This window comes from Anolis sagrei, chromosome 6 (genome assembly GCF_037176765.1).
Source record: "Anolis sagrei isolate rAnoSag1 chromosome 6, rAnoSag1.mat, whole genome shotgun sequence".
Classification (NCBI taxonomy): Eukaryota; Metazoa; Chordata; class Lepidosauria; order Squamata; family Dactyloidae; genus Anolis; species Anolis sagrei.
In genome coordinates, this window is record NC_090026.1 from 40,689,343 (window position 1) to 40,715,054 (window position 25,712).

A 25,712-nucleotide genomic window follows, 5' to 3' on the forward strand; every position below is an offset into this window, starting at 1 on the left:
GGAATGGGGAAAAAAAGTCACACAAACTGGTATCTGCAAAGGATTCGATGACAACAACGGTGAGATTCTGAGAAACACACTGCATCTCACACAACTGAGTTGCTGTGAGTTTTCCAGGCTGTATGGCCATGTTCCAGAAGCATTCTTTCCTGACGTTTCACCCACATCTATGGCACGCATCCTCAGAGGTCTTGAGGTCTGTTGGAAACTAAGCTCACTCAGGGCCAGTTAACACCTCCCAACATAGGATCCCCCAGGTAGCAACCAGACAGGCTTTGAAGCTGCAAGGCCATTCAATGCTAATCAATATTTACACTCGCCTCAAGCAGACAAGAGTTCTTTCTCCCACCCTGGATATTTCACAGATATATAAGCCTCACTTGCCTAGTTTCCAACAGACCTCACAACCTATGGGGATACCTGTCATAGATGTGTGAGAAACGTCAGGAGATAATGCTTCTGGAACATGGCCATATAGCCTGACAAACTCACAGTAACCTAAGGATTTCAGCCCTGAAAACCTTTGACAACACATCTCACACAACTCTTTGAAGGTTTATGTTTAGTGTCCCAAATTGCATCTTTTTGCACCTAATTATACACTGATAGAATCTCCACAACCATGCAAAAAAGCCACAGTTATACACGTGGTTTGAATACTCGGTCAATGCATTTAGAGATGTAGATTGAAATCTACAATAACTTCAAATGGTTATCAGAACTATAACTTACAATGCTGGATACCCTGATGATAGGAACTGGCTGGTTTTAAACGGAGTTTTACATATATACTGTTTTAGAGGGCTAAATAGTCTTTTAAACTGTTTATTTATTTTTGTTTACAATATTGTACCATTTTGTTTTGTTAATTGATATGTGATTATTGTATGTTGAATCATTCACTGTATTTGATGTTTTGTTATAAGCCGGCTCAAGTCCCTTTGGGGAGGGGGGATGTAAATAAAGCTTGTTGTTGTTGTTGTTGTTGTAATAAAGCTTGTTGTTGTTGTTGTTGTTGTTATTTAAAACACAAGGTGAGTACACAGCAGACACTCTGCTGGCTGCTATACTGGATCACACGTCGGACACTTTCCAAGTGTCTAGGACTGTGTGATGTATCGGCAAATAATGCGTGCAGATCTCAGTAAGGTGGCCTTCTGCAGCAGGTGGATGGTAATCTTGTCAGTGCCGATTGTGTTTAAGTGCAGGCCAAGGTCTTTAGGCACTGCACCCAGTGTGCCGATCACCACTGGGACCACCTTGAGTGGCTTGCGCCAGAGTCTTTGCAGTTCGATCTTTAAATCCTCATATTGTGCCAGCTTTTACAGTTGTTTCTCTTCTATTATTATTATTATTATTATTATTATTATTACAAAAGCTCATACAAAATAAATAAGTATAGTCTTGAGTGCTCCTAGCTTCTCCATTTCCCCCTCTGTTTCATTACAGAGACAAAAGCTGCAGAATTATTGTGAGAACTGAATAGTAGTGATGGTTAAGTGTTACATTTAGCCAGCCTTCAGTTTCTTAGAAAAAATCAGGTTGCAAGTGGGTGAAAATAAATAATAAAAGTGTAAGTAAGAGTACATACAGAATGGCTGGGAGAAGATTGGATTTTCCCTGCTCCATTGACAGCTGTTGCCCAAGCAGGAGCGATTTGCCCTACAAAGGAGATTTCCCATGACTTATCCACACCCCACAGCTGCATCAGACTATGGGGGCAGGGTTTTCCTTCCCATTTCCTTCCTTCTTGATCTCTCGTTCTGCGAGCAAGCATCCTGTAAACCAATAGCATCCCAATTTGTGTCCCTGAAGCACTACATAGCTCCTAGTCTTCCCTTAAATGAAAAGAAAAACATTTTTCAGGTAATATTCTGCACCCTAGACCTCCCAAAATTGTTCCCAGCTCCTCATATACCTTGAAAAACAGGAGGCAAAAATCAGCCATGTGTTGTCATTGTGTCCCACAAGGGAGTGGGGTTGGAAACAACAAAACAACAATGTCCCCTGGGCATTTGTTCACTGGGCAACCCTGATCCGAGAAGTGTAACATTTCCGGGATACAGGACTATATGGTGTTGGTGACTAGTTTTCATATTACAACCGTTTTTATTATTGCCCTTATTTTTAGTATATAGGTTTTGTGGGTTTATGTTTTGTCATACTCCACACTGGGAGGGCTTTCTGGAAAACACAACATACAGATCTTTTAGACTGAATAATGAATACATTTTAGGGTGCAGGCCCCCAGTTAGAAGATTATTCTGAGGAAAGTAAAAAATTAAACATATAGCCATGTTCGTCAGGAATATCAGTATGTAAAGGGATTCTGTAGCATCTTAATGTGTCACTAAGATAACAAAGTTAGTAGCATGAGGAATGAAGCTTAGACTATGAAAACTTACGCTACCAACATTTTTGGTTCCTCTATACCAGTGGTTCCCAACTTTTTTTTTTTTACCAGGGACCATTTTCCAACATTAGTACTAAAAAGGTTACAAAACAGTCTTTGCTCAACTTTAGATTCGGTTTGGTTATTTGGGATGCTGGTTCAGAAAATTGCATTGGATAGACCACATCAGCTCTAGTTTCCATTACAGAACGTAGGTCATCCAGTAGTCACCATCTGCTCGCCCACAGAAAATAATATTTAATAATCATTCTCAAGCAAGTTTCTGAGCTATGAAATCACACTGGATGTGCTGACAATGATCCGCAGAATATTAGTTGTTGTTATTGTGTGCCTTTAAGTTGTTTCCCACCTATGGAGACCTAAGGCAGATCCATCACTGACCGTCTTTGCAAGATTGTTCAGAAGAGGTTTGCCAATCTTTGTCTGAGGCTGAGAGAGCATCACTTGTCCAAGGTGGGTTTCATGGGATTCGAACCCTGAAAGAATGAATATTACTGAGTAATTGCAAATTGCTTGGGAAACAGGAGAATCAGAATAGCTGACAATGTTTAGGCATCATCAGCAAGTATTTCTGAGGAACCTCATGTTTCTTTGGAACATGGTATAAAAACCAATACATTCATAAACCAAAAGCAAAAACAGAATTATACCATACTACAGAGCTTCTGTGGCATTCAAGTCTCTATACTGACTTAAATACAGAGTTGGAATTTAGGGTCCAAAAAGTGCAAATTTATCCTGTGGGTACATTGCATCTCACACGTGTACTTTGTCTAGTGCAGAATTCAACAGGCTAAAAATCTCAGCTTCGGTTTTGTTGTAAATCAAATTAGGAAAATGGGCTGAAACAACACATGCCTGGTAAAAACAGACAACGATAGCGAATCTGAGAAGGATTTTCCAATGAGAACTTGGAAAAAAGCACATTTTTTCAGGTTGCAAGGGAACAGGTTGGTTGAGAGAAGTGTACTCCAGAAATATCGTTTTCCCAAAGTCTGGCTTTCTAGTGACTCTAGGATTGGCTTCAGACGTTCACAGGGCTTCCTGGCCCTTTCTGTGTCAAAGGAGATGCACAAAAAATCATGTACACACAAATACATAACATATGTGTGTACAGTTTTGCAAAAAATTATTCATCAATATTTTCCAATAGTACTGAAGTCTGGGCTAATCATGCATTGAACTGGGGAAAAAGGAGGAGGACAGCCTGCTCCAAACAGTTTGTTGTGGGCAACAGATTAGCAGGAACTGGCATTGCCATGGGGTCAGTAGAATATGAAAGCTTGGGGTGAATGAGTGAAAAAAATCTGCTTGTAAGCATACATATCAGTGCAGTCCTGTGCTCTCTATGGCAACACCAGATAAGGAGCAAGATACCTCAAGCTCAGTTGGCTGCGAGGTCATGCGCCCAAGGAGACGAAACAACCACATCAAGGTCTTCAAGCTGCAAGCCATAGAAACAAACCAAAGAAAGTTTCTGACCAAGTATTGAGCTATGCAAACAGGCACATCTGTGGGGAACAGGCGACTGCCTGGTGCCTGCTGGACCAGGAATGGTGAAGGCTAGCCACGGACACGTTCGCTCTGCCAAAAAGGGAGCGGGTAGTGAATTTATTTGATGGAATATAACTGAACATCAGATAGGTCAAAGCAGCACCTTAATCTGAAACATTTTAAAATTAAAGGATAACTAGGATGAGGCTGAAGTGATGGAAACTGGAGTGGTTTAGATCGAGTCAGCATCTGTACTCTGCTTATCTTCAACCAGATTAATTTTCAGCAGATAAAGCTTCATTTATCGATGTATTGCCATATTCTGGAAGAAGCAAAGACCACCAGCATTGAAGCAATGGTCCTCCACCATCAACTCCGCTGGACCAGCCATGTTGTCCGGATGCCCGACCACCATCTCCCAAAGCAGTTGCTCTACTCCAAAATCAAGAACGGAAAACGGAATGTTGGAGGACAGGAAAAGAGATTTAAAGATGGGCTTAAAGCCAACCTTAAAAACTCTGGCATAGATACGGAGAACTGGGAAGCCCTGGCCCTTGAGCGCTCCAGCTGGAGGTCAGCTGTGACCAGCAGTGCTGTAGAATTTGAAGAGGCACGAATGGAGGGTGAAAGAGAAAAACGTGCCAAGAGGAAGGCATGTCAAGCTAACCCCGACCGGGACCGCCTTCCACCCGGAAACCAATGCCCTTACTGCGGAAGAAGATGATGATCAAGAATAAGGCTCCACAGTCACCTACGGATCCACCAGTACACTGATCCTGGTAGACTATCCTACTCGGCCAACAAGGGATCGCCTAAGTGAAAGAGACTATTAATTTATTGTAGGAGCCATGGTGGAGCAATGGGTTAAAGCCTTGTGCCGGCTGAACTGCTGACCTGAAGGCTCCCACAGGTGTCCCCTCGTCAACGTCTCTGCAGATAGCCAGTTCTCTAACACCAGACATGACTTGTAGTTTCTCAAGGCACTCCTGACATGACTAAAAAAACCTATTAATTTATTATACCCCACTTTAAAGAGAAGACAGAGGGGAGCAGAAGACACTGCCATCTTGTCTTCTGCCTATATCATCACTTCAGAGGCCCTTCCCCCTTCGGGCACCAACGGCTGCTCTGGCCAGAGAGAAGACAGAAGGGAGCAGAAGACACTGCCATCTTGTCTTTACTAATAATATAATATAGTATATTGTATATACATATAATATTTATAATATTATAATGTAATACAATATAATACTAGTAATAATAATTCAATATTATAATTATAATTATATATTTAATTACATGTAATATTACTAATAATATTACAATATAATGGTATAGTGCAATATAGTAATATATACTGATATTGTACTTTGCTAATAATATAATATATTGTATGAAAATATATATTGTAAGCCGCTCTGAGTCCCCTTCGGGGTGAGAAGGGCGGCATATAAGCGCCGTAAATAATAAATAAATAAATAAATAAATTTAACATCCCAAGTAGTTTCCCCATACAATAATATAATTAAAAACATATAAAGGTAAATATCAAAATGGAATTATATTTGTACAATTATTAAAACATTAAAATTAAAATTAAAACCTGTTAAATACAACTTAGCAAACTGATGCAAGTTCTCTTGGCTTGTTCTTTAAAAAGGTTCTGCTTTAAAATCCTGCCTGAATAAAAAGGTTTTAGCTTGACACCAAAGGGATATTCTGGCTTCCTTGGGAAGAGAGTTCCAGAGTCCAGGGGCAGCCACTGAGAAGGCTCTTTTTTGAGTTCGTACTGACTTTACTTGAGATGGTGAATCTGTGAATTTCACCAAAGAGCTCTCATGCCTCATAAAATTACAAGTATGTCTTATTTTACAAATTGAAAAATAGAGGAGTAAAGAAGACATCGCATCTCCTTCATCCAGGCCAGCTTCATCCTGAGCTTAAGTGGCATTGAAAACATAGATCTCAATCTTTCCAATTTTGTAACTCTTTGGAAGTCTACAGGTGTTCCAACGGCTCTTCTATCAGTATCCTTGTCAACACCCTTCACCTTAGCGATTGTGAAAACACCCGGATTGTGTAAGTGCCTGATTGTGTAAAGAAGCAAACACCTCGAGTGCACCAGTTAAGTTTCCATGATCTCAGCGGCTTAAATATTTCCAAGGGAAAACACTAATTCTGCTTCCAAAACCAATTTTGGTTTGTCACCCTACAAATAAGACACCCTCTGGTTCAACGTTGTGGTCTGCATATGAACAATCATTGAGGAATAGGTGATCCTGGGTTCACTATCACACACCTTTGACTTCCAATTGTCCCAGCAGTCATTAATCTCCAGCTGAGCATTTTCCAAAACTTTTCATGGGAAAGGGATCTAGCAGTCTTAGTAGACCACAAGCCAAACATGAGTCAATAGTGTGATGTGGCAGCTTAAAAAGCCAATGCAATGGTATATTGCATCAATAGTAGTGTAGTGTTCCAGATTGAAGGAAGTCATAGTCTCACTGTATTCCGCTTTGGTCGGAACAGCCCTGTTTCCAGTTCTGCGCACCACAATTCAAGAAAGATATTGACATGTTGGAACATATTCAGAGGAGGGTGGCCATAATAGTAAAAGGTTTGGAAGCCAAACCGTATGAGGCTTAGGGAGCTGGATATGTTTAGATTAGAGAAAAGAAGGCTGCGAGGGGACATGATAGCCATATGATAAGAGGCAAGCTTGTTTAAAGCTGCTCTGGAGAGTAGGACACGGAGTAGTGGATTCAAACTTCACTCAAACATTAGGAAGAACTTCTTGATGGTATGAGCTGCTCAGCAGTGGAATATACTGCCTTCGAGCATGGTAGAGTCTTCTCTGGAGGTTTTTAAGCAGAGTATGGATGGTCATCTGTCAGGGCTACTTCTATTATGTGTTCCTGCATAGCAAGGGGTTAGACTAGAAGGCCTTTATGGTCTCTTCCAATTTCATGATTCTAATTTTTGATACGTGCTGTTGTGGTGCAGTAGTTTGAATAATGGACTGTATCTTGGGAGTTTCAGTTTGAAGTCCCCATTAAAGCACAAAAACTTCCTGGGCCTCTTACTTTCTCTCATCCTGACCAACCTCGCAAGATTGATGTTAGGATACAGTTGGATTTTTTTGTGTGTCAGGAGTGAATAAAGAAACTGCAAGTTGCTTCCGGTGTGAGAGAACTGGCCATCTGTGAGGACGTTGCCCAGGGGACACCTGGATATTTTACCATCCTTGTGAGAGGCTTCTCTCATGTCCCCAAATGGGAAACTGGAGCTGACATTTAGGAGACATTTATTTATTGCATTTATATACTGCTTTTCTCAGCCAAGGGGACTCAAAGTGGTGTACAATACGTAATGACAAGATTCAATGCCAAAATATATACACAACCAAAGCATAATAATTAAAACGATAACATATAACTATAAATTAAACCTTAAAATCATATTAAACATAGAGCATAAACAGACATTTAAAATTAAAATATAGAATTAAAACATCTTTATATAGCATTAAAATCACAAAATCCAGAATCGTAATTCGAAGCCATTTCTATTGTCAATTGCCCTTATGTCCTATTCAATTCTTGTAATGCATTACTTTACGGCCCGAAGGCAGTCTTTACGGTTTTCCTGAAGTCCAGGAGGGAGGGCACTGACCTAATTTCACTGGGGAGGGAGTTCCAGAGCTGAGGAGCCACTACTGAGAAGGCTCTGCCTCTTGTCCCCACCAGTTGCACCTACAAAGGAGGTGGGATCGAGAGCAAGGCCTTCCCAAAAGATCTGAATCTCCGAGATGGTTCATGGGGGAGATGCGTTTGAGCATTACCACAATACACTTATTTAGTCCCTTATGACTTCTTTGGCATTTTCTCTGGTTACAGGGGGAGAAAAGTGTGGTAAAAAGTGTGAAGTAAGTCAGTGAAATTATGCTTTCACTTGTCTATCTAACTTCACTTCCTCTGTCTAACACCAACAGCTCATGTTAAAACTCTCTGCAAGCCGAGGACACTTAGTACAGAACATAGCAATCACGTTTGTTGTGGTTGCTGTTTTGGGTTTTATTTGTTGGTGTTTTTTTTAAGTTTCTTTAGGAGTTTTTTACGTAGTTAAGTAAACATCTGAGAAAATCTCAAGAGCCAAAAGAATAGGATTACTTCACAATTATTGAAGAGGAACTGCATTACCTCTCCCTTGGCCTTCAACAGTAGTGACACTCAATAGTTAATATTATAGAACGTGCAAATGCATAATAGGAGAATCTGTGCACATTTGCTTAGGTGACGTGATTTATCTGTCTTGCGTCAACTTTTAGATCTTGCCAATGCAAAATACCGCCGTTCACGGGCATTTCCTTGTTGGTTGCTTTGTGTATTACTAGCAGATCGCAACTGGCCTAAAAGCCCTAAAGCAGTGGTTCTCAACCTGTGGGTCCCAGATGTTTTGGCCCTCAACTCCCAGACATCCTAACAGCTGGTAAACTGTCTGGGATTTCTAGGAGTTGTAGAACATCTAGGAATCCACAGGTTGAGAACCTCTGCCCTAAAGGTACCAGATCCCATCTCATCTTAGATGGTAAACAAGGTCAGTTCTTGTTAGTACTTAGATGGGAGACAACCAACGAATACCAAGTGCTGTGAGATGTACTTTAGAGCAGTGGTTTCCAACCTTTTTTTGACCAGAGACCACTTGACCAGGGACCACTCTCCAACATTAGTACCAAAAGGGTTACGAATCAGTTTTTGGTCAACTTTAGGTTTGGTTTGGTTATTTGGGGTGCTTATTCAGAAAACTTCATTGGATAGACCACATCAGCTCTAGTTTCTGATACAGAACATATGCTATCCAGTAGTAGCCATCTCCTTGCCTACAGAAAACCATATTTAATAAGCCTTGGTACTATAAGAACATTTTGCGAGACCAGTCGCTCTCATGGCAATGTTGTAGTGACGGTGAGGCTGCAGACCATATGTTAGTTCTTGCGGACCACTGGTGGTCCATGGACCACAGGTTGGGAACCACTGTTTTAGTAGAAGGAACTTGCAAAGCCCATCTCAGAGTATTCCTTGCCTAATAAAACAACAAAATGCACGATGTTGCCATAAGTCGACAGGTGATTTGAAAACACACACCCAGGCAGCAGATTGCAAACTATGGACCATCTCAGGCTGCATCTGCACTGCCATATCATCCAGATTATCAAAGCACATAATCCCTGTCATCTACTTTGAACTGGATTATATAAGGCCCCTTCTACACTGCCATATAAAATCCAGATAATAATAATAATAATAATAATAATAATAATTATTATTATTATTATTAGTATTATTATTATTTATTTATACCCCGCTCCATCTCCCCCAGGGGGACTTGGTGCGGCTTACATGAAGCCATGCCCATCAATATAGTACATACATTATAAAACAAAAACATAACAATACCTGAAAATAAAATACATAAAATGCAAAAATCAATATAATAAGCAAAACAACAACAATATAAAAACAATTAAAAACAAAAGATTTCACTAGGAAGGGCCACAATCAAGGATAAGATTTTAAAACACTGGGAGATAGGACAATGTAAAATTATCAGGATGAGGATCCGAGTAAGGGAGGATTTAATTACACGAACCATAGATAAAGTGCTTCTAAGGACATTTTGTGCAAAGTTTGGTCTGGGAGTATCTAACATTCAATCACTGAAGGCACATTGGAATAACCAGGTTTTCAGATTCCTCCTGAAGATTGCCAGCGTGGGGCCTTGCCTAATATCTCTAGGGAGTGAGTTCAAGAGCCGGCGGGCCACCACAGAGAAGGCCCTCTTTCTCGTCCCCTCAAGACACACTTGAGATGCAGGCAGGAGCGAGAGAAGAGCCTCTCCGGAAGATCGAAGAGATCATGTGGGTTTGTAGATGGAAATTCGGTCGTGAATAATCCATTTCAGATCAGATTATCTAATCTGAACTGGATTATATGGCATTGTAGACTCATATAATCCAGTTCAAAGAGGATAAAGTGAATTATCTGATTTGATAATCTGGATTATATGGTGATGTAGAAGGAGCCTGAGTCTACACTGCCATATAATCCAGTTCAAATCAGACAATTTGGATTTCATATGAAAGTGTGATCCAGCCTCACTCCTCCTGCTACTGCTCCCATATTAAATGTTGGTATTCATATTATGCTGAACCTTGGTAAGTTTTCAAAAGAGACTCTTCTTATCCCGACCTCTCCCACTCCTGTAGAAATGCATAGACCCAATAACCCATAATCTCTTCCCCAGCCTTGTTTTAATCTACTACCCACCCTTCGGTTCCCTTGTAAAAAGACCTTCACAGAGAACCTTGCTCCGAAAAGGCTGGCCCCCTTCACCCCACCTCTCCCACCCATCCGGAGCAAACACTCAAGGCTGGGTAAACAGGGAAAAGTCCCCCTCCCTCCTTTGTTCTCCCCCTTGGACACCTGGCTGCCCCACCCTGGGCACACCTCTCCCCCTTGCAAGGCCCCCAGCTCACCCACCCAGCCCCTAGCAGTCTGCTTGCCGAAGCAGCAGCCGCCCCAGGGCCGTTGGAGGTGGGGAGGGGGTGAATGAGAGAAGACTTGTTGCACAATCTGGCTTAGTCAGTTTCTGGCATGACCCAGCCCTAGACAGATATGGGGGGAAGGAGAGGAGGAAAGAAAAAAAGAAGGAAATATTATATTAACTCTTGCAATACTGTGACTTTGCCCCCTTTCCGGGATAAAGAATGGGATGCAAAAACCACAAAGGTACACTTCTCCTTTGGATTAGAAGAGAAATGGGATGAAAGGAGATGTGGTAGGAAAAATGTGATCCAAGACACCTGGGTTCCATCATCAATTGGGAGGAAGAAAGCAGGTAGGGCTACCGGGTGCAATAAAGAGCAGGGCCCGTCCATTTAATGGTTGTGCGAAAGAAGAAATTTCACCAAGTGTTGGGTTGCTGTGAGTTTTCCAGGCTGTACGGCCATGTTCCAGAAGCATTCTCTCCTGACATTTTGCCTGCATCTATGGCAGGCATCCTCAGAGGTTGTGACATCTATTGGAAACTAGGAAAATTGGGTTTATATATCTGTGGAAAGTCCAGGGTGGGAGAAACAACTCTTGCCTGCTTGAGGCAAGTGTAAATATTACAATTGGCCACCTTGATTAGCATTTAATGGCCATGCAGCTTCAAGGCCTGGCTGCTTACAATAAAAAAGCTGGACCACTATAAGAACTACCATGTCAGACTACACAGAGATGCCACCGAAATCCACAAGCACACGGACAATTTCAACAGAAAGGAGGAAACCATGAAAATGAACAAAATCTGGCACCAAGTATTTAAAAAAGCTCTAAATTCAAAACAGTAAATAAAGAACAACTCTCAAAAACAGTTGAATTCAAGACAAGAAGCAATCAGGGACAGCTAATCACCTTCCAACAAAGGATTCCCCCAGGCAGGAAGTAGCCAAACCTTGAAGCTGCAAGGCTATTCAATGCTAATCAAGGTGGCCAATTGCAACATTCACACTTGCTTCCAACAGATAAGAGTTCTTTCTCCCACCCTGGGACATTCCATAGCTATATAAACCTTACTTGCCTGGTTTCCAATAGACCTCACAACTTCTGAAGATGTCTGCCATAAATGTGGATGAAACATCTGGAGAGAATGCTTCTGGAACATGGCCATACAGCCTGAAAAACTCACAGCAACACGTGAAGGTAAAAAAAGGTAAAGGTTTTCCCCTGACATGAAGTCCAGTCGTGTCCGACTCTGGGGTGTGGTGCTCATCTCCATTTCTAAGCCGATGACCCGGCATTGTCCGTAGACACTTCCAAGGTCATGTGGCCTGCATGACTACATGGAGCACCGTTACCTTCCCGCCGGAGCGGGACCAACCTGAAGGACCAACCTTCCCGCCGGAGCGGTACCTATTAAGCTACTCGCATTTGCATGTTTTCGAACTGCTAGGTTGGCAGAAGCTGGGGCTGACAGCGGAAGCTCACGCCGCTCCCCAGATTCGAATCTGCGACTTTTCAGTCAACAAACTCAGCAGCTCAGCGCTTTAACCCACTGCACCACCAGGCCTATAAAAGCCATCGACAATTTCACCAAATGTTGCTAATTAAAGCATTTTTTGAAATCTCTTTCTGCATAACTATTAAAGGGGCAGAATTCCTGTTTCTGGTATCAACCCTTGGGGCAGGAGGAAATCATTTAGGTTCCTTATTTCTAATTCACAGAACGCAAAGCCACTATGGGAGCTCCAATGATAATGTATTGATTCCTGTGGCTAAACAATATGAACGGGTAAGATGTTGGTTAGAATAATGTCTTGGCCATGAAAATATTTTAGGCAAAATAATAAAGTTGCTAAAGTGAAGGCTGCTCCAATACCTTAAGTGGTTGAATCAAAAAATGAATTTAAGCATCAGAGGCTTGTTGCACGGCAAACAAGACAAACACAGCCATCAAAGGCATAGGAGCACTCTCCAATTTGAAATCTGGCTACCCTACAAAGCAGTATTCCCTTACATCCAGCATTCCACCTGCAATTTCAGCACAACGCTCCTGTCTTACCTTACAGACCTGCTGTAAAGAGATAACTATAGTACTTCGAACACTACAGAAGTACCAAGTACTATTCTTTGTAGTACCTGGAAGAAGAGAACAAGGCAGGAAGGATATGTGTGGTCTGGGTAACAAGAATTGCTGAGATTCCTGTTTCTAAAAATGGAACACGACTTAAGGCAGAGAGGTAAGACTCCTCAAGGACCAACCTGAAACTGTTAAAAAGGAGTGGAGAATACAGGTTACAACCGGGATAGGGGAAATGGAGACGAAGGGGCAGGGGATTTATGATCCTACCATCCATCCAAGGAGACCAGGGTGGCTTACATATCTGTCTCCACCATTTAGTCTTGATAAATTTGGAAATGCAGCATAATAGATAAACATGGAACTATGAAAGAACGAAACATGGATCGGCTTTGATGATGCTACTGGAAAATGAAATGAACAAGAAAACTGGCGATTATATATTTTTAATGTTTTTTGTATGGATTTTTATGTTTTTCTAAATGTTTTTAATTGTATTTATGACTGTTGTGGCAACAAATTCCTGCCAATTTGTAAGCTGCCTTGAGTCGCCTTCGGATGACTCAAGGTGGGATAGAAATACCGAAAAAACAAACAAACAAACAAACAAACAAATAGCCATGCTACATATGACAAGAGGAAGTGACTGATAAGGATCTCCCAGTGAACTCCATGGTTCAAAGCACACTTTTGTACTTGGATCTACAGTCCTAGTCCTGTAGCCACAGTACTGCATGGCTGTCATAGGGTCATTGGTAGAATACTTTGAAGTTGACCAAAAACTGATTTGAAACCCTTTTGGTACTAATGTTGGAGAGTGGTCCTTGGTCAAAGTGGTCCCTGGTCAAGTAGTCCCTGGCCAAAAAAAAGGTTGAGAACCACTTAACTAAACCTTATGTTCTTGCTGAGGATCCTAAGGTCCTTGGCTCTTAGTGCACACCAGCTGAACCAGCTTTTTTGTGTTTTTTTTAAGAGCTGGGAAGACAACTCTGGTGCCCTATTGTGTCAGACTTTACTCTTCATTTATTTAAGGTAGTAGAACCCAAGTACTTCTGTGTACTGTCCCCTTCCTCACTTGTTAATGACCTAACATCTCCAATTGTGGTCTCAAAGTCATTGCTGTAACTTACAGATTCCTACTTTTCAAATGGCAGTGGTATTCAAAGATCTTGCCTCTCAGTATTCGATTTGGTTATTTGGGGTGCCGATTCAGAAAATTGCATTGAATAGACCACATTGGCTCTAGTTTCTGATACAGAACAGATGCCATCCAGTAGTCGCCATCTGCTCGTCCACAGAAACCCATATTTAATAATTTAGAACTGATGCGGTAGTAGTAATCTTTCGTGAGTAGTCAGTCTCTCAACTTCCAACATCCCCGTTACCTCAGCACTATAAGAGGGTTTCGCAAGACCAGTCGCTCTCGTTGCTGCATGGTTTTGAGGCAACAATGTAGTAATGGTGAGGCCAGGGACCATATTTTTGTTCTTGGAGACCACTGATGGTCCAAGGAACTAAACCACCGCTTTAGTTCCTATTGGAGGCTGGAAGCCAGTTCTCATGAGACACAATACAGTGTTCCTTCACTTATCGCGGGGGTTCCATTCCAGGACCACCCGCAACAAGTGAAAATCCACAAAGTAGGGATGCTATTTTAATTTTAATATTTATACATTATTTTATATATTTTATATATTATTTTCTTACCCGCACTTCCTTACCCACCTCTGGGCCCATCCGAAGGGCACCTGCCTGCCTCTGCAGAGCCTCCGGAGCCACGCAGGCAGCAGCAGGCCAAGGAGGCAGGCCTTCCCTGCCATGCCTCAGGCCACCGCACTTCCGGGGTCTGTGAGGCCAGGGAGGCAGGCCTTCCCCACCGTGCCTCAGGCCACCACACTTCTGGGGTCCCTAGCCTCCACTGGGCATAAATACTGAATTTTTTATTAATATTGTCAAAACCCCGTGAAACAGCGAGTCCGCTAAAAGCGAACCACGAAGTAGCGAGGGAACACTGTACAGCAAAATGGCAGCAGGGGGTAGTAGAGCAGGAAAGTCGCATTACTTTCAACTTGGCCAATACTTATGTGTCCACATGGGCATGGATATGGGTATGGATAGGCATGCCTGAAATGTGTATGTTTCTTCTCCAATACCTTGAAGTCTTAGGCTGGTTTCTATGTTTTGTGTATATTGTATATATCAGTGTTTCTCTGCCTGGGGGTCGGGACCCCCGAGGGGGTCGCGAAGGGGTGTCAGAGGGGTCGCCAAAGACCATCAGAAAACACAGTATTTTCTGATGGTCATGGGGATTCCATGTGGGAAGTTTGAGCCAATTCTATCGTTGGTGGAGTTCAGAATGTTCTTTGATTGTAATGAACTATAAATCCCAGCAACTACAACTCCCAAAAGTCAAGGTCTATTTTCCTCAAGCTCCACCAGTGGTCACATTTGCGCATATTGAGTATTTGTGCCAAGTTTGGTCCAGATCCACCATTGCGTGAGTCCATAGTGCTCTCTGGATATAGGTGAACTACAACTCCCGAACTCAAGGTCAATACCCACCAAACCCTTCCAGTGTTTTCCGTTGGTCATGAGCGTTCTGTGTGTCAAGTTTGGTTCAAATCCATCGTTGGAGGAGTTCAGAATGCTCTTTGATTATAGGTGAACTATAAATCCCAGCAACTACAACTCCCAAATTACAAAATCAATCCTCCCCCAACCCCACTAGCATTTACATGTGGTTGCATTGGGTATTTGTGCCAAATTTGGTCCAGTGAATGAAAATACATCTTGCATATCAGATATTTACATTATGATTTATAACAGTAGTAAAATGACTGTTATGAAGTAGCAACGAAAACAATATTATGGTTGGGGGTCATCACAACATGAGGGACTGTATTAAGGGGTCACAGCATTAGGGAGGTTGAGAACCACTGGTATATATGTTTTGATGTTTTATACTTTATATGCTTTGATGTTTTATACTTTATTGTTATGTTGTTTATTTTATTGCAATTTGTATTTTTGTATTGTAATTGTTGTTCGGGCTTGGCCCCATGCAGGAATGGCTCAACCCATTACACAAAGTAAGCATTTGCAGTATAGTTGATTTTGCCCAGGGGCGATCTTGAGGCGCTCTTGGGGGAAAACAGACCTTGACATATGCGAGTTGTAGTTACTGGGATGTATAGTTCATCTACAATCAAAGAGCATTCTGAACACCAGCAGTGATGGAATTGAACCAAATATGGCACACAGAACTCCCACAACGAACAGAAAATATATATCAGTGATTGTTGGGGGGGCGGGGGGGGGGGGCTAAATACTGTTTGCTTACCATTGAAAATTACATAGGGCCGCCTCTGGCCCCATGTAAGCCACTCCGAGTCCCCGTTGGGGGAGATGATGACAGAATATAAATAAAGATGATGATGATGATATTATTATTATTATTATTATTATTATTATTATTATTAGGCAGAAATGATTACAAGAGTTCCAAACACAGATCGGCTGTTTTTGAAAACCACAATAATTTTATGAACTCTACTACCCTTAAGTAACAATCACAACACAGATACAACACAGAGGAAGAATCAGAAAGAAGTACGGTCAGAGGAATCCTACACGACCAACCTAAACCTGGAAATAAGGGTACCTGCAAACTCAAGGAAACCTGAATAATACCACTCTTCACATCAGCTACAAAACTCAGTTCTTGTGGGTTTTTTCCGGGCTATATGGCCATGTTCTAGAGGCATTTCTCCTGACGTTTCGCCTGCATCTATGGCAAGCATCCTCAGAGGTCTGCTGGGCGCTGCGTTTGGTGGTCCCTATGTAGACTTGGGAAGCTGATGAGGAAACACAACATACAAACAATCTACAAACCCACCAGGAAAATCCAACAAATGCTACGTACAGCAAAGGACAAGAGGGATCCTCTCACCGCTGCAGGAGTCTACCGTATACCATGCAGCTGTGGACAAGTCTACATAGGGACCACCAAACGCAGCGCCCAAACAAGAATCCAGGAACATGAAAGGCACTGCAGACTACTTCAACCAGAGAAGTCAGCCATAGCAGAGCAGCTGATGAACCAACCTGGACACAGCATTTTATTTGAGAACACAAAAATGCTGGACCACTCTCACAACCACCATGTCAGACTACACAGAGAAGCCATTGAAATCCACAAACATGTGGACAATTTCAACAGAAAGGAAGAAACCATGAAAATGAACAAAATCTGGCTACCAGTATTAAAAAATTCTAAAATTAAAACAGCAGAGAGAAAAACAGACAGGGACATCTAATCACCTTTCAAGAAGAGTTTGCTCCAGGCACTGTCAGCCCATTGTATGCTAATCAAGGTGGTCAGTTGAAAAGATTCACACCTAGCCCAACTTACAAAAGCCTTTTGTCTCACCCTGGTCATTCCACAGATATATAAACCCCTTTATCCCAGCTCCAGCAGACCTCTGAGGATGCTTGCCATAGATGCAGGCGAAACGTCAGGAGAAATGCCTCTAGAACATGGCCATATAGCCCGAAAAAACCCACAAGAACTGAGTGATTCCGGCCATGAAAGCCTTCGACAATACAGCTACAAAACTTTTTTTCCCCTAAACACCCTTAAGCAGAGAGAAAACACGTGCCATTATGCCTATTAAATACAATGCAATATGCTGTCAGTCGCTCAACGTACCATATAATTAGGACATTTTCTTAGAGAAAGTGGCTCAGAACATTAGATCCTTGCCTAAGCAGCATGGCTCCTGAGAACTAAAATAGGAAAATAGTAGTACTCAGCATTTACAAATACTTGAGAGTGGTGAAAAACCCTTGAAATACATTATTTTGCTGTAATCCTGACAAGTCTGTAAATGCAGGCCATTATTATTACCCACACACTGCAAATGAAGTGGTGAAGTTAAAAGAGAGAGCGACTTGCTCAGGGTCATCCAGTGGATTTGTAGCAGAATTAAAGTTTGAACCGGCAATCTCTGGGCTCTTTGCTCATTTTCTCAGCCATTAAGTCACAGGAGCCCCCACCAAGTACCTGACAGGGGCATTGTTCCCAGCCACCGCCCCCTTTTTTAACCGTTGTAAAGCTTTCATCCCCTTTGCAGCGCAGTGCTCCAACTTGCTCTGCACCTCCGGCACCCCCACCCCCTGCCATGGAACCTATACCGTGAAGTGTAAATATGTGGGAGAGCCGAGCCAAGTGTTTATTCCATATAGGATTGGTGCGCGCAGGCCACTGCCAAGTATAGAGACTGGCGGCATGCCAAGGACGTACACAGAATCCATGTCCTTCACAGGGCACCGGTGGGGGGTGGGCAGGGGGTGGATTCTTTGCAGTATGGAGCTTGGACACAAAGTCCTCTATTCCTCCTCCACCCTCTTCTCCAAGACACGGCAAGCACAGAGCAGACAAAGTGGTGACCTTCCTACTTCTGTGGCCTAAGCCAGGCTGAGTGACAAACCTATAGGCCAGTGGTTCTCAACCTGGGGTCCCCAGATGTTTTTGGACTGCAACTCCCAGAAATCCTAACAGCTGGTAAATTGGCTGGGATTCCTGGGAGTTGTAGGCCAAAACACCTGGGGACCCACAGGTTGAGAACCACTGCTATAGGCTATATTATAGCTCTTCCATAGCCATGATCTAACAAAGAGCTCCAAAGAAATGGAAAAAGGGGGGGGGGGGAGAGTTCTCACTCGCCACCACAACGCTTTTGCACCATATTCACACATGCTAGCTATAGGGAGCACATGATGCCCTTACTAAAGCAGCTTCATTGGCTGCCAATAAGTTTCCGGTCTTAATTCAAAGTGCAGGTTATTACCTATAAAGCCCTAAACAGTTCAGGTTCTACCATCCCCCTATGAACCAGCATGGGCTCTAAGATCTGCCAGAGAAGTTCTCCTCTCGGTCCCGCCACCATCACAAGCGTGGTTGATGAGGACGAGAGGGCCTTCTCGGTGGTGGCCCCCCACCCCAGGGAGATTAGGTAGGCTCCCACACTGTCCTCCTTCTGTAGGGACCTAAAGATGTACTGGAAGGATTTGGTGGGCTTGGACCTTGAGTTTGGGAACTGTAGTTCACCTACATCCAGAGAACACTGTGGACTCAAACAATGATGGATCTGGACCAAACTCTACTGAGGCACTTAGCTCTCCAATGGATATTTCCCCCATAAACAGCAAACTCCAAAATTTCATCTGATATTACAATGAAATATGATGGGGAACCCTAGTGGAGTGTGAAAGGGGCTTGATCTTCTAGTTCTGAACTGAAATGTACTTCTTTTTTATTTACTGTACTTCCTTTCTCTCTTCCATTTTGAACAGAACAGGAAGCCATCATTTGCAGACAAAGGCCCTCAACTTTTGCAGGGGTTAGGAGCACAGGACACCTGTGAACGTGTAAAAACCACTCATCTCTAGAAGTTGATCATAAAGTTGCTCTGGAGGACCTAAAGACTCTTAGAGACAACATGCAACTCTGCGTCTTGGATCTGCTCAACCAAAGAGCTTACAATTTCTTTTAAAGAAGAGTTTCCTCAGCCGGGGGGTCACGAGGAGGATGTCAGAGGTGTATTTTCTGTTGGTCATGGGAGTTCTGTGTGGGAAGTTTGGCCCAATTCTATCCTTGGTGGGGTTCAGAATGCTCTTTGATTGTAGGTGAACTACAAATCCCAGCAACTACAACTCACAAATGTCAAGGTCTATTTCCCCAATCTCCACCAATGTTCACATTAGGGCATATTGCCAAGTTTGGTCCAGATCTATCATTGTTTGAGTCCACAGTGCTCTCTGGATGTAGGTGAACTACAACTTCAAAACTCAAAGTCAATGCCCATCAAACCCTTACAGCATTTTTTGTTGATCATGGGAGTTCTGTGTACCAAGTTTTGTTCAATTCCATCATTGGTGAAGTTCAGAATGGTCTTTGATGGTAGGCGAACTATAAATTCCAGCAACTACAATTCCCAAATGACCAAATCAATCCCGCCCCCAACCCCACCAAATTATTCAAATTTAGGCATATTGGGTATTTGTGTCAATTTTAGTCCAGTGAATGGAAATACATCCTCCATATCAGATATTTACATTATGATTCATAACAGTAGCATAATTACAGTTAGCAACGAAAATAATTTTATGGTTGGGTATCTCCACAATATGAGGAACGGTATTAAGAGTTCGTGGCATTAGGAAGGTTGAGAAACACTGCTTTTAAAGAATGCATTATAGGGACAGCAGCAAACCGCTAGACTTCATTTGCTTCCAACTTAGGTGCTAGGAGGACAACCCCAGAATCTTGGCTGCCCGCCCTTTCTAAAAAGATACACAAAACCACCTTATGCAGAGGTACGAATGGAATCCGAACATGCTCACTCAAAACGTCTTCTAACCTACAAGACCTCATTCTGCCATTCTCTGTAAAGCTGAGCTCACAGCTTTCCAATTCCTGCTTTAATCCAGCCTTGCAAACAGAAGGCTGCTTCCACAAGATATGTTTAAATTGCTTTCTGAACTTCTCCTGTACTTCTGTAGCAATGGCACAATCCACTTACTCATATTATGTTTGTATCATGCTTTCTATTATGCCAGCTCTAAATGCACCAGCTTTACAGAGTTCAATCACAAAGGGGTGGGCATCTTTGGCTCTCCAGAGGCTGTGAAATCTCAAACTCCCATAATCCTCCATCAGCAATGCCGCTGGTAGGGGTTGCATCTGGAGAGTCTTCTGTCCGTGTCAACTGTAATATTTTGCTGTTGTTGTTTTTAGTATTCTGTTAGCCGCTGGAATGTTCTTTGAAGGACAAGGTCAAAGAATGTTAAATAAATAAATTAAATTAAATTATCAAAAGTTTGCACCAAGATAACCACGGTTTGGTCAGCTGCCATAAATCCCACCCCAGTACAAAGGTGCGGCACAAATCCAATAAATAAATAAGAGTTGTGCAATTATGCACATTTGTTTATCACCTACTTACATTGCATGTTAATTCTGCTCTAAATAGTTATGGAGGACAGGCAAACATCTGTGCAGGACACATTTAACCCTTAACCCTGTCCACTAGGAGCAATGAGTTAAACCCTTGTGCCAGCTGAACTGCTGACCGAAAGCTTGGCAGCTCGAATCCAGAGAGTGGGGTGAGCTCCTGTCTGTCAGCTCCAGCTTCTCATGCAAGGACATGAGAGAAACCTCCCACAGGATGGCAAAACATCTGGGCGTCTCCTCAGCGATGTCCTTGCAGATGGCCAATTCTCTCACACCAGAAGCGACATGCAGTTTTTCAAGTCACTCCTGACACACACACACAAAGCCATGTCCACTGATTACTGGTAAAGACATATCTACAACCACTGGCTTTTAGAGATCTTCCGATCTTGATTACGTCAAATGAGCAACTGGTATTTTGTTGGTGTTCCATCATCCTTATCCTCTTGCTTTAAGAATCCAGGTAATACCCCCCCCCCCCCACACCAAAATAGGGCAAAATATGGTCTGCAATCTCCTTCTGTTGACCTCAAATCTATACACCTTCAAGTCCTCGTTTGGACCCGTAATTGTTAGAAACTTGTTTTCTCAAAGAAACAAATAACACTGCACCTGTATATCACAATTTGCCACTTAGTAGTATAATCACACAATCTAGCCTATTCTAGAAGAACCACTAAACAGGAAAGCAAATACAGTGACAGGTAGTCAATAACAAGCATCAATAACAGAAAAAGAGCAGAATATCTAATTGAACATCTTAATTTAAAATGGTCATTCTCTTAGGTTGCATACTATACAAACTGTCGTGATTTCTAAAACAATCACTTCAAGGACAAAAATGTTTATATTATTTCAGGTCGCATGCAAATTAACTCTCATTCAATCTAAATTACATGATGTATCAAGAAATATGCACATTTTAGAGACCAATTGGCTTGAACAACACTGCCGGTTTTCTTGCCCTTATCTCTATTGATATTTAAGTGAGGATAAATAGAGACCTACAAATAGAAGACCTACAAGCCACTCTAAACACCTTCGCAGAAGCATATGAGAAGCTTGGCCTGTCATTGAACATTGAGAAAACCAAAGTGCTGTTCCAGCAGTCACCAGCCAATCCCTCTCCAATGCCCGAAATACAGCTTAATGGTGTAACATTAGAAAATGTTGACCATTTCCACTACCATGGCAGCCACCTCTCCACAAAAGTCAACATTGACACTGAAATACAATACCGTCTGAGCTCTGCAAGTGCAGCTTTTTTTCCGAATGAAGCAGAGAGTGTTTGAGGACCGGGACATCTGTAGGGAGACCAAGGTGCTTGTTTATAAAGCGACTGTCCCCCCAACCTTGCTATACGCCTGCGAGACATGGACTTTGTACAAACATCACATGCAACTCCTAGAATGATTCCATCAGCGCTGCCTCTGGAAAATCCTGCATATTTATTTATTATTATTTATTTTCAACATTTATATGCCACCCTTCTCACGCCAAAGGGAACTCAGAGCGGCTTACAAGATATATTTTCACACAATATATATTATTAGCATAGTAAAATATCAGTATTATATATTACTATATTGCATATCTCTTGGGAAGACAAGCAGACAAATGTCAGTGTGCTGGAAGAAGCAAAGACCACCAGCACTGAAGTGATGGTCCTCTGCCATCAATTCCACTGGACCAGCCATGTTGTCCGGATGCCCGACCACCGTCTCCCAAAGCAGTTGCTCTACTCCAAACTCAAGAATGTTGGTGGGCAGGAAAAGAGATTTAAAGATGGGCTCAAAGCCAACCTTAAAAACTCTGGCATAGACACTGAGAACTGGGGAAGCCCTGGCTCTTGAGTGCTCCAGCTGGAAGTCAGCTGTGACCAGTAGTGCTACAGAATTTGAAGAGGCACGAATGGTGGGTGAAAGAGAGAAACGTGCCAAGAGGAAGGTGCGTCAAGCCAACCCCAACCAGGACCACCTTCCAACTGGAAACCAATGCCCTCACTGCAGGAGAACATGCAGATCAAGAATAGGGCTCCACAGTCACCTACGTACCCACCACCAGTGCACCGATCTTAGAAGACAATCCTACTTGGACAATGAGGGATCGCCTAAGTAAGTAAGTAGTAAGTAAGTAAGTGATATTTAAGTGGGGATAAATAACATCTGGAAGCTGATGGAGGTCTGGTGGGTTAGTTCATGGACTGAGGAGGGAAAACCTCAACCTGAAATAAAGGTTCTGCTCCGCAAGCAGAGCTCTCCAACACTGCAAGGTCCCCAAACATTTTATGGAAGCTTTCTAAGCAATCGCACAGAATTGATGGATAGCAAAAACTGCTTAAAGGAACTGTACCCTTTGATACATTTGCACGCAGCAATAAGCACTCCAACCTACTCACAGTAGGCATAGACAGATGGAAGACTGCTGCCCATCCCATTACCACCTGCACCACCTGATCAACAAGGACAAATTAGAAGGAATTAGCAGGGTTTAGCTAAGCCTCTGCTAACAATAAAGGGTAATTAACAACCAATTGGCCAGCCTGATGAGAGATGGACAAGAGCAGCTGATGGGGGCAGGGGACACATACACACCGACCCAAAACATTCCCAACAGGTACACCTCTCACGTACAACCTGTCAAGCCCCATTCCCTGGATCTACACGTGCGGTGTGCATACTGACCTTTCCCACAGCTTTACTCCTCTTCAGCCACTCTTCTCATCTGTGCACAAAAAGGAGCTCTAGGCAAGATGGAGCCAAGGTTGTGTTCTGTATTCTGGAAGGGAAAACATAGATTGTTCAAGCAATCTGAATATATAAATACAGGATGTATTGTCGAAGGCTTTTATGGCCGGAATCACTGGGTTGTTGTAGGTTTTTCAGGCTGTATGATCATGACTAGTAGCATTCTCTCCTGACGTTTCGCCTGCATCTATGGCAAGCATCCTCAGAGGTAGTGAGGTCTGTTGGAACTAGGAAAATTGTGTTGCATCATTGTGTGTTGTTAATGTTACTGCCTTGTTTTTTGAGTTATTTTGCTGTATTGTTGTTGCTGTTGTTTTTATTGTTGTATTCGGGCTCAGCCTCTTGTAAGCTGTACCAAGTCCTTCGGGAGATGGTAGTGGGGTACAAATAAATGTTTATTATTATTATTATTATTATTATTATTATTATTTATATATCTGTGGAAAGTCCAAGGTGGGACCAAGAACTCTTGCCTATTGGAAGCAGCTGTGAATGTTGCAATTGGCCACCTTGATTAGCACTGAATGGTCTTGCAGCTTCAAGACTTGGCTACTTCCTGCCTGCAGGAATCCTTTGTTGGAAAGTGATTAGCTGTCCCTGATTGTTTCTTGTCTGGAGTTCTGTGTGTTTGAGTTTTGTTCTTTATTTACTGTTATAATTTTAGAGTTTTTTTAAATACTGGTAGCCAGATTTTGTTCATTTTCATGGTTTCTTCCTTTCTGTTGAAATTGTCCACATGCCTATGTATTTCAATGACTTCTCTGTGTAGCCTAACATGGTGGTTGTTAGAGTTGTTAGAGTGAACAAAATCTGGCAACCAGTATTTAAAAAAACCCTCAAATTATAACAACAACAACAACAACAATTTTTATTGATTAGCCAGTTGGCCTTATCAACCAGACAGTGCAAACACGGTGAAAATAAACATATGTTGTTGTTGTTCATTCATTCAGTCGTTTCAGACTTTTCGTGACTTCATGGACCAGTCCATGCCAGAGCTCCCTGTTACTCATCACCACCCCCAGCTCTTTCAAGGTCAATCCAGTCACTTCAAGGATACCATCCATCCAACTTGCCCTTGGTTGGCCCCTCTTCCTTTTTCCTTCCATTTTCCCCAGTATCATTTTCTTCTCTAACACAATTATAACACAACACGTAACATACATCTAGTCCTCTTAAAATAAAATACAAATACAAATATACAGGTGTTTGTTAGCTTGAAACCAATGTAGCTTACCCGTAAATATATACATCAACTATCTTCGTCTCCCCTACATAGCACCCCAATCTGATCAATGTACTCCTATCTCCTTTTAGCAGCTTTAAACAAATAAAGGGCAACTTTTGTTGTCAGAAAGAGGTTGTAACCAGCCAACAAAAATGAGATTTTGGCCACTGTATGCCAGCTTGTTTTATTGCATATAAAAAGCCATAAGTATTGTTTCCTTTCTTTTTCATATAGATTGCAGTTATGTAAAGTGTGGTTCAGATTTTCGACGCTAAAATTATAACAGTAAATAAAGAACAAAACTCAAACACAGGGGAACTCCAGACAAGGAACAATCAGGAGCAGCTAATCACCTCTCAACAAAGGATTCCCTCAGGCAGGAACAAGCCACACCTAAAAAATTATAACAGTAAATAAACAGTAAATAAAGAACAAAACTCAAACACAGGGGAACTCCAGACAAGGAGCAATCAGGAGCAGCTAATCACCTCTCAACAAAGGATTCCCTCAGGCAGGAACAAGCCACACCTAAAAACTGTCAGACCATCAAATGCTAATCAAGGTGGCCAATTGAAACATTCACACTTAGCTCCAACAGACAAGAGTTCTTTCTCCCACCCTGAACTTTCCACAGACATATAAACCCAATTTTCCTAGCTTCCAACAGACCTCACAACCTCTGAGCATGCCTGCCATAGATGCAGGCGAAACGTCAGGAGAGAATGCTTCTAGAACATGGACATACAGTTTGAAAAACCTACAACAACCCAGTAAATACAGGGTATTCTCCTGCAGACGTGAGACATGCGTATGGAGTTCTTTACTCAACTTGTCTTTGAGTGTCCATGTTGACTGAGATCCAATTTCGGTGGATGACGAAAATGACAAAGGGTCCCTGTACCTTTAAAAATTGTGCAGAGGGAGAAATTTCAGCAGGTGTAGTTTGCTATGTTTGCTTCACCTGCTGAAATTCCCTCTTCTGCCCACCCTTCAAACACAGGCCTCCCAGAGGTTGCACTGGCTTGTTTAATTAGTCTAAGTTCAAAATTGGGGGAAGAATACATTGCAATCAGCCTTGAAAATATTTAATTTTTATTTTATTTTTTACGGCATTTATATGCCGCCCTTCTCAAAATATATTTTCATACAATATATTATATTATTAGCATAGTATAATATCAGTATTATATATTA

General features: G+C 42.2%; 1 protein-coding gene across 2 annotated transcripts in view; it reads right to left on the reverse strand.

Moving 5' to 3' along the window:
* Positions 1-25,712, reverse strand: part of THRA (thyroid hormone receptor alpha) — a 219,581-nt gene that overhangs the window by 113,279 nt on the left and 80,590 nt on the right. The window contains exon 2 of one of the 2 annotated variants that reach the window (XM_060781049.2): positions 23,228-23,321. The exons of the other annotated variant lie outside the window; for it this stretch is intronic. The gene's annotated coding sequence lies outside the window, so the exon portion shown is untranslated. The remainder of the gene's footprint in view (positions 1-23,227; positions 23,322-25,712) is intronic. 2 annotated transcript variants of the gene reach the window in all.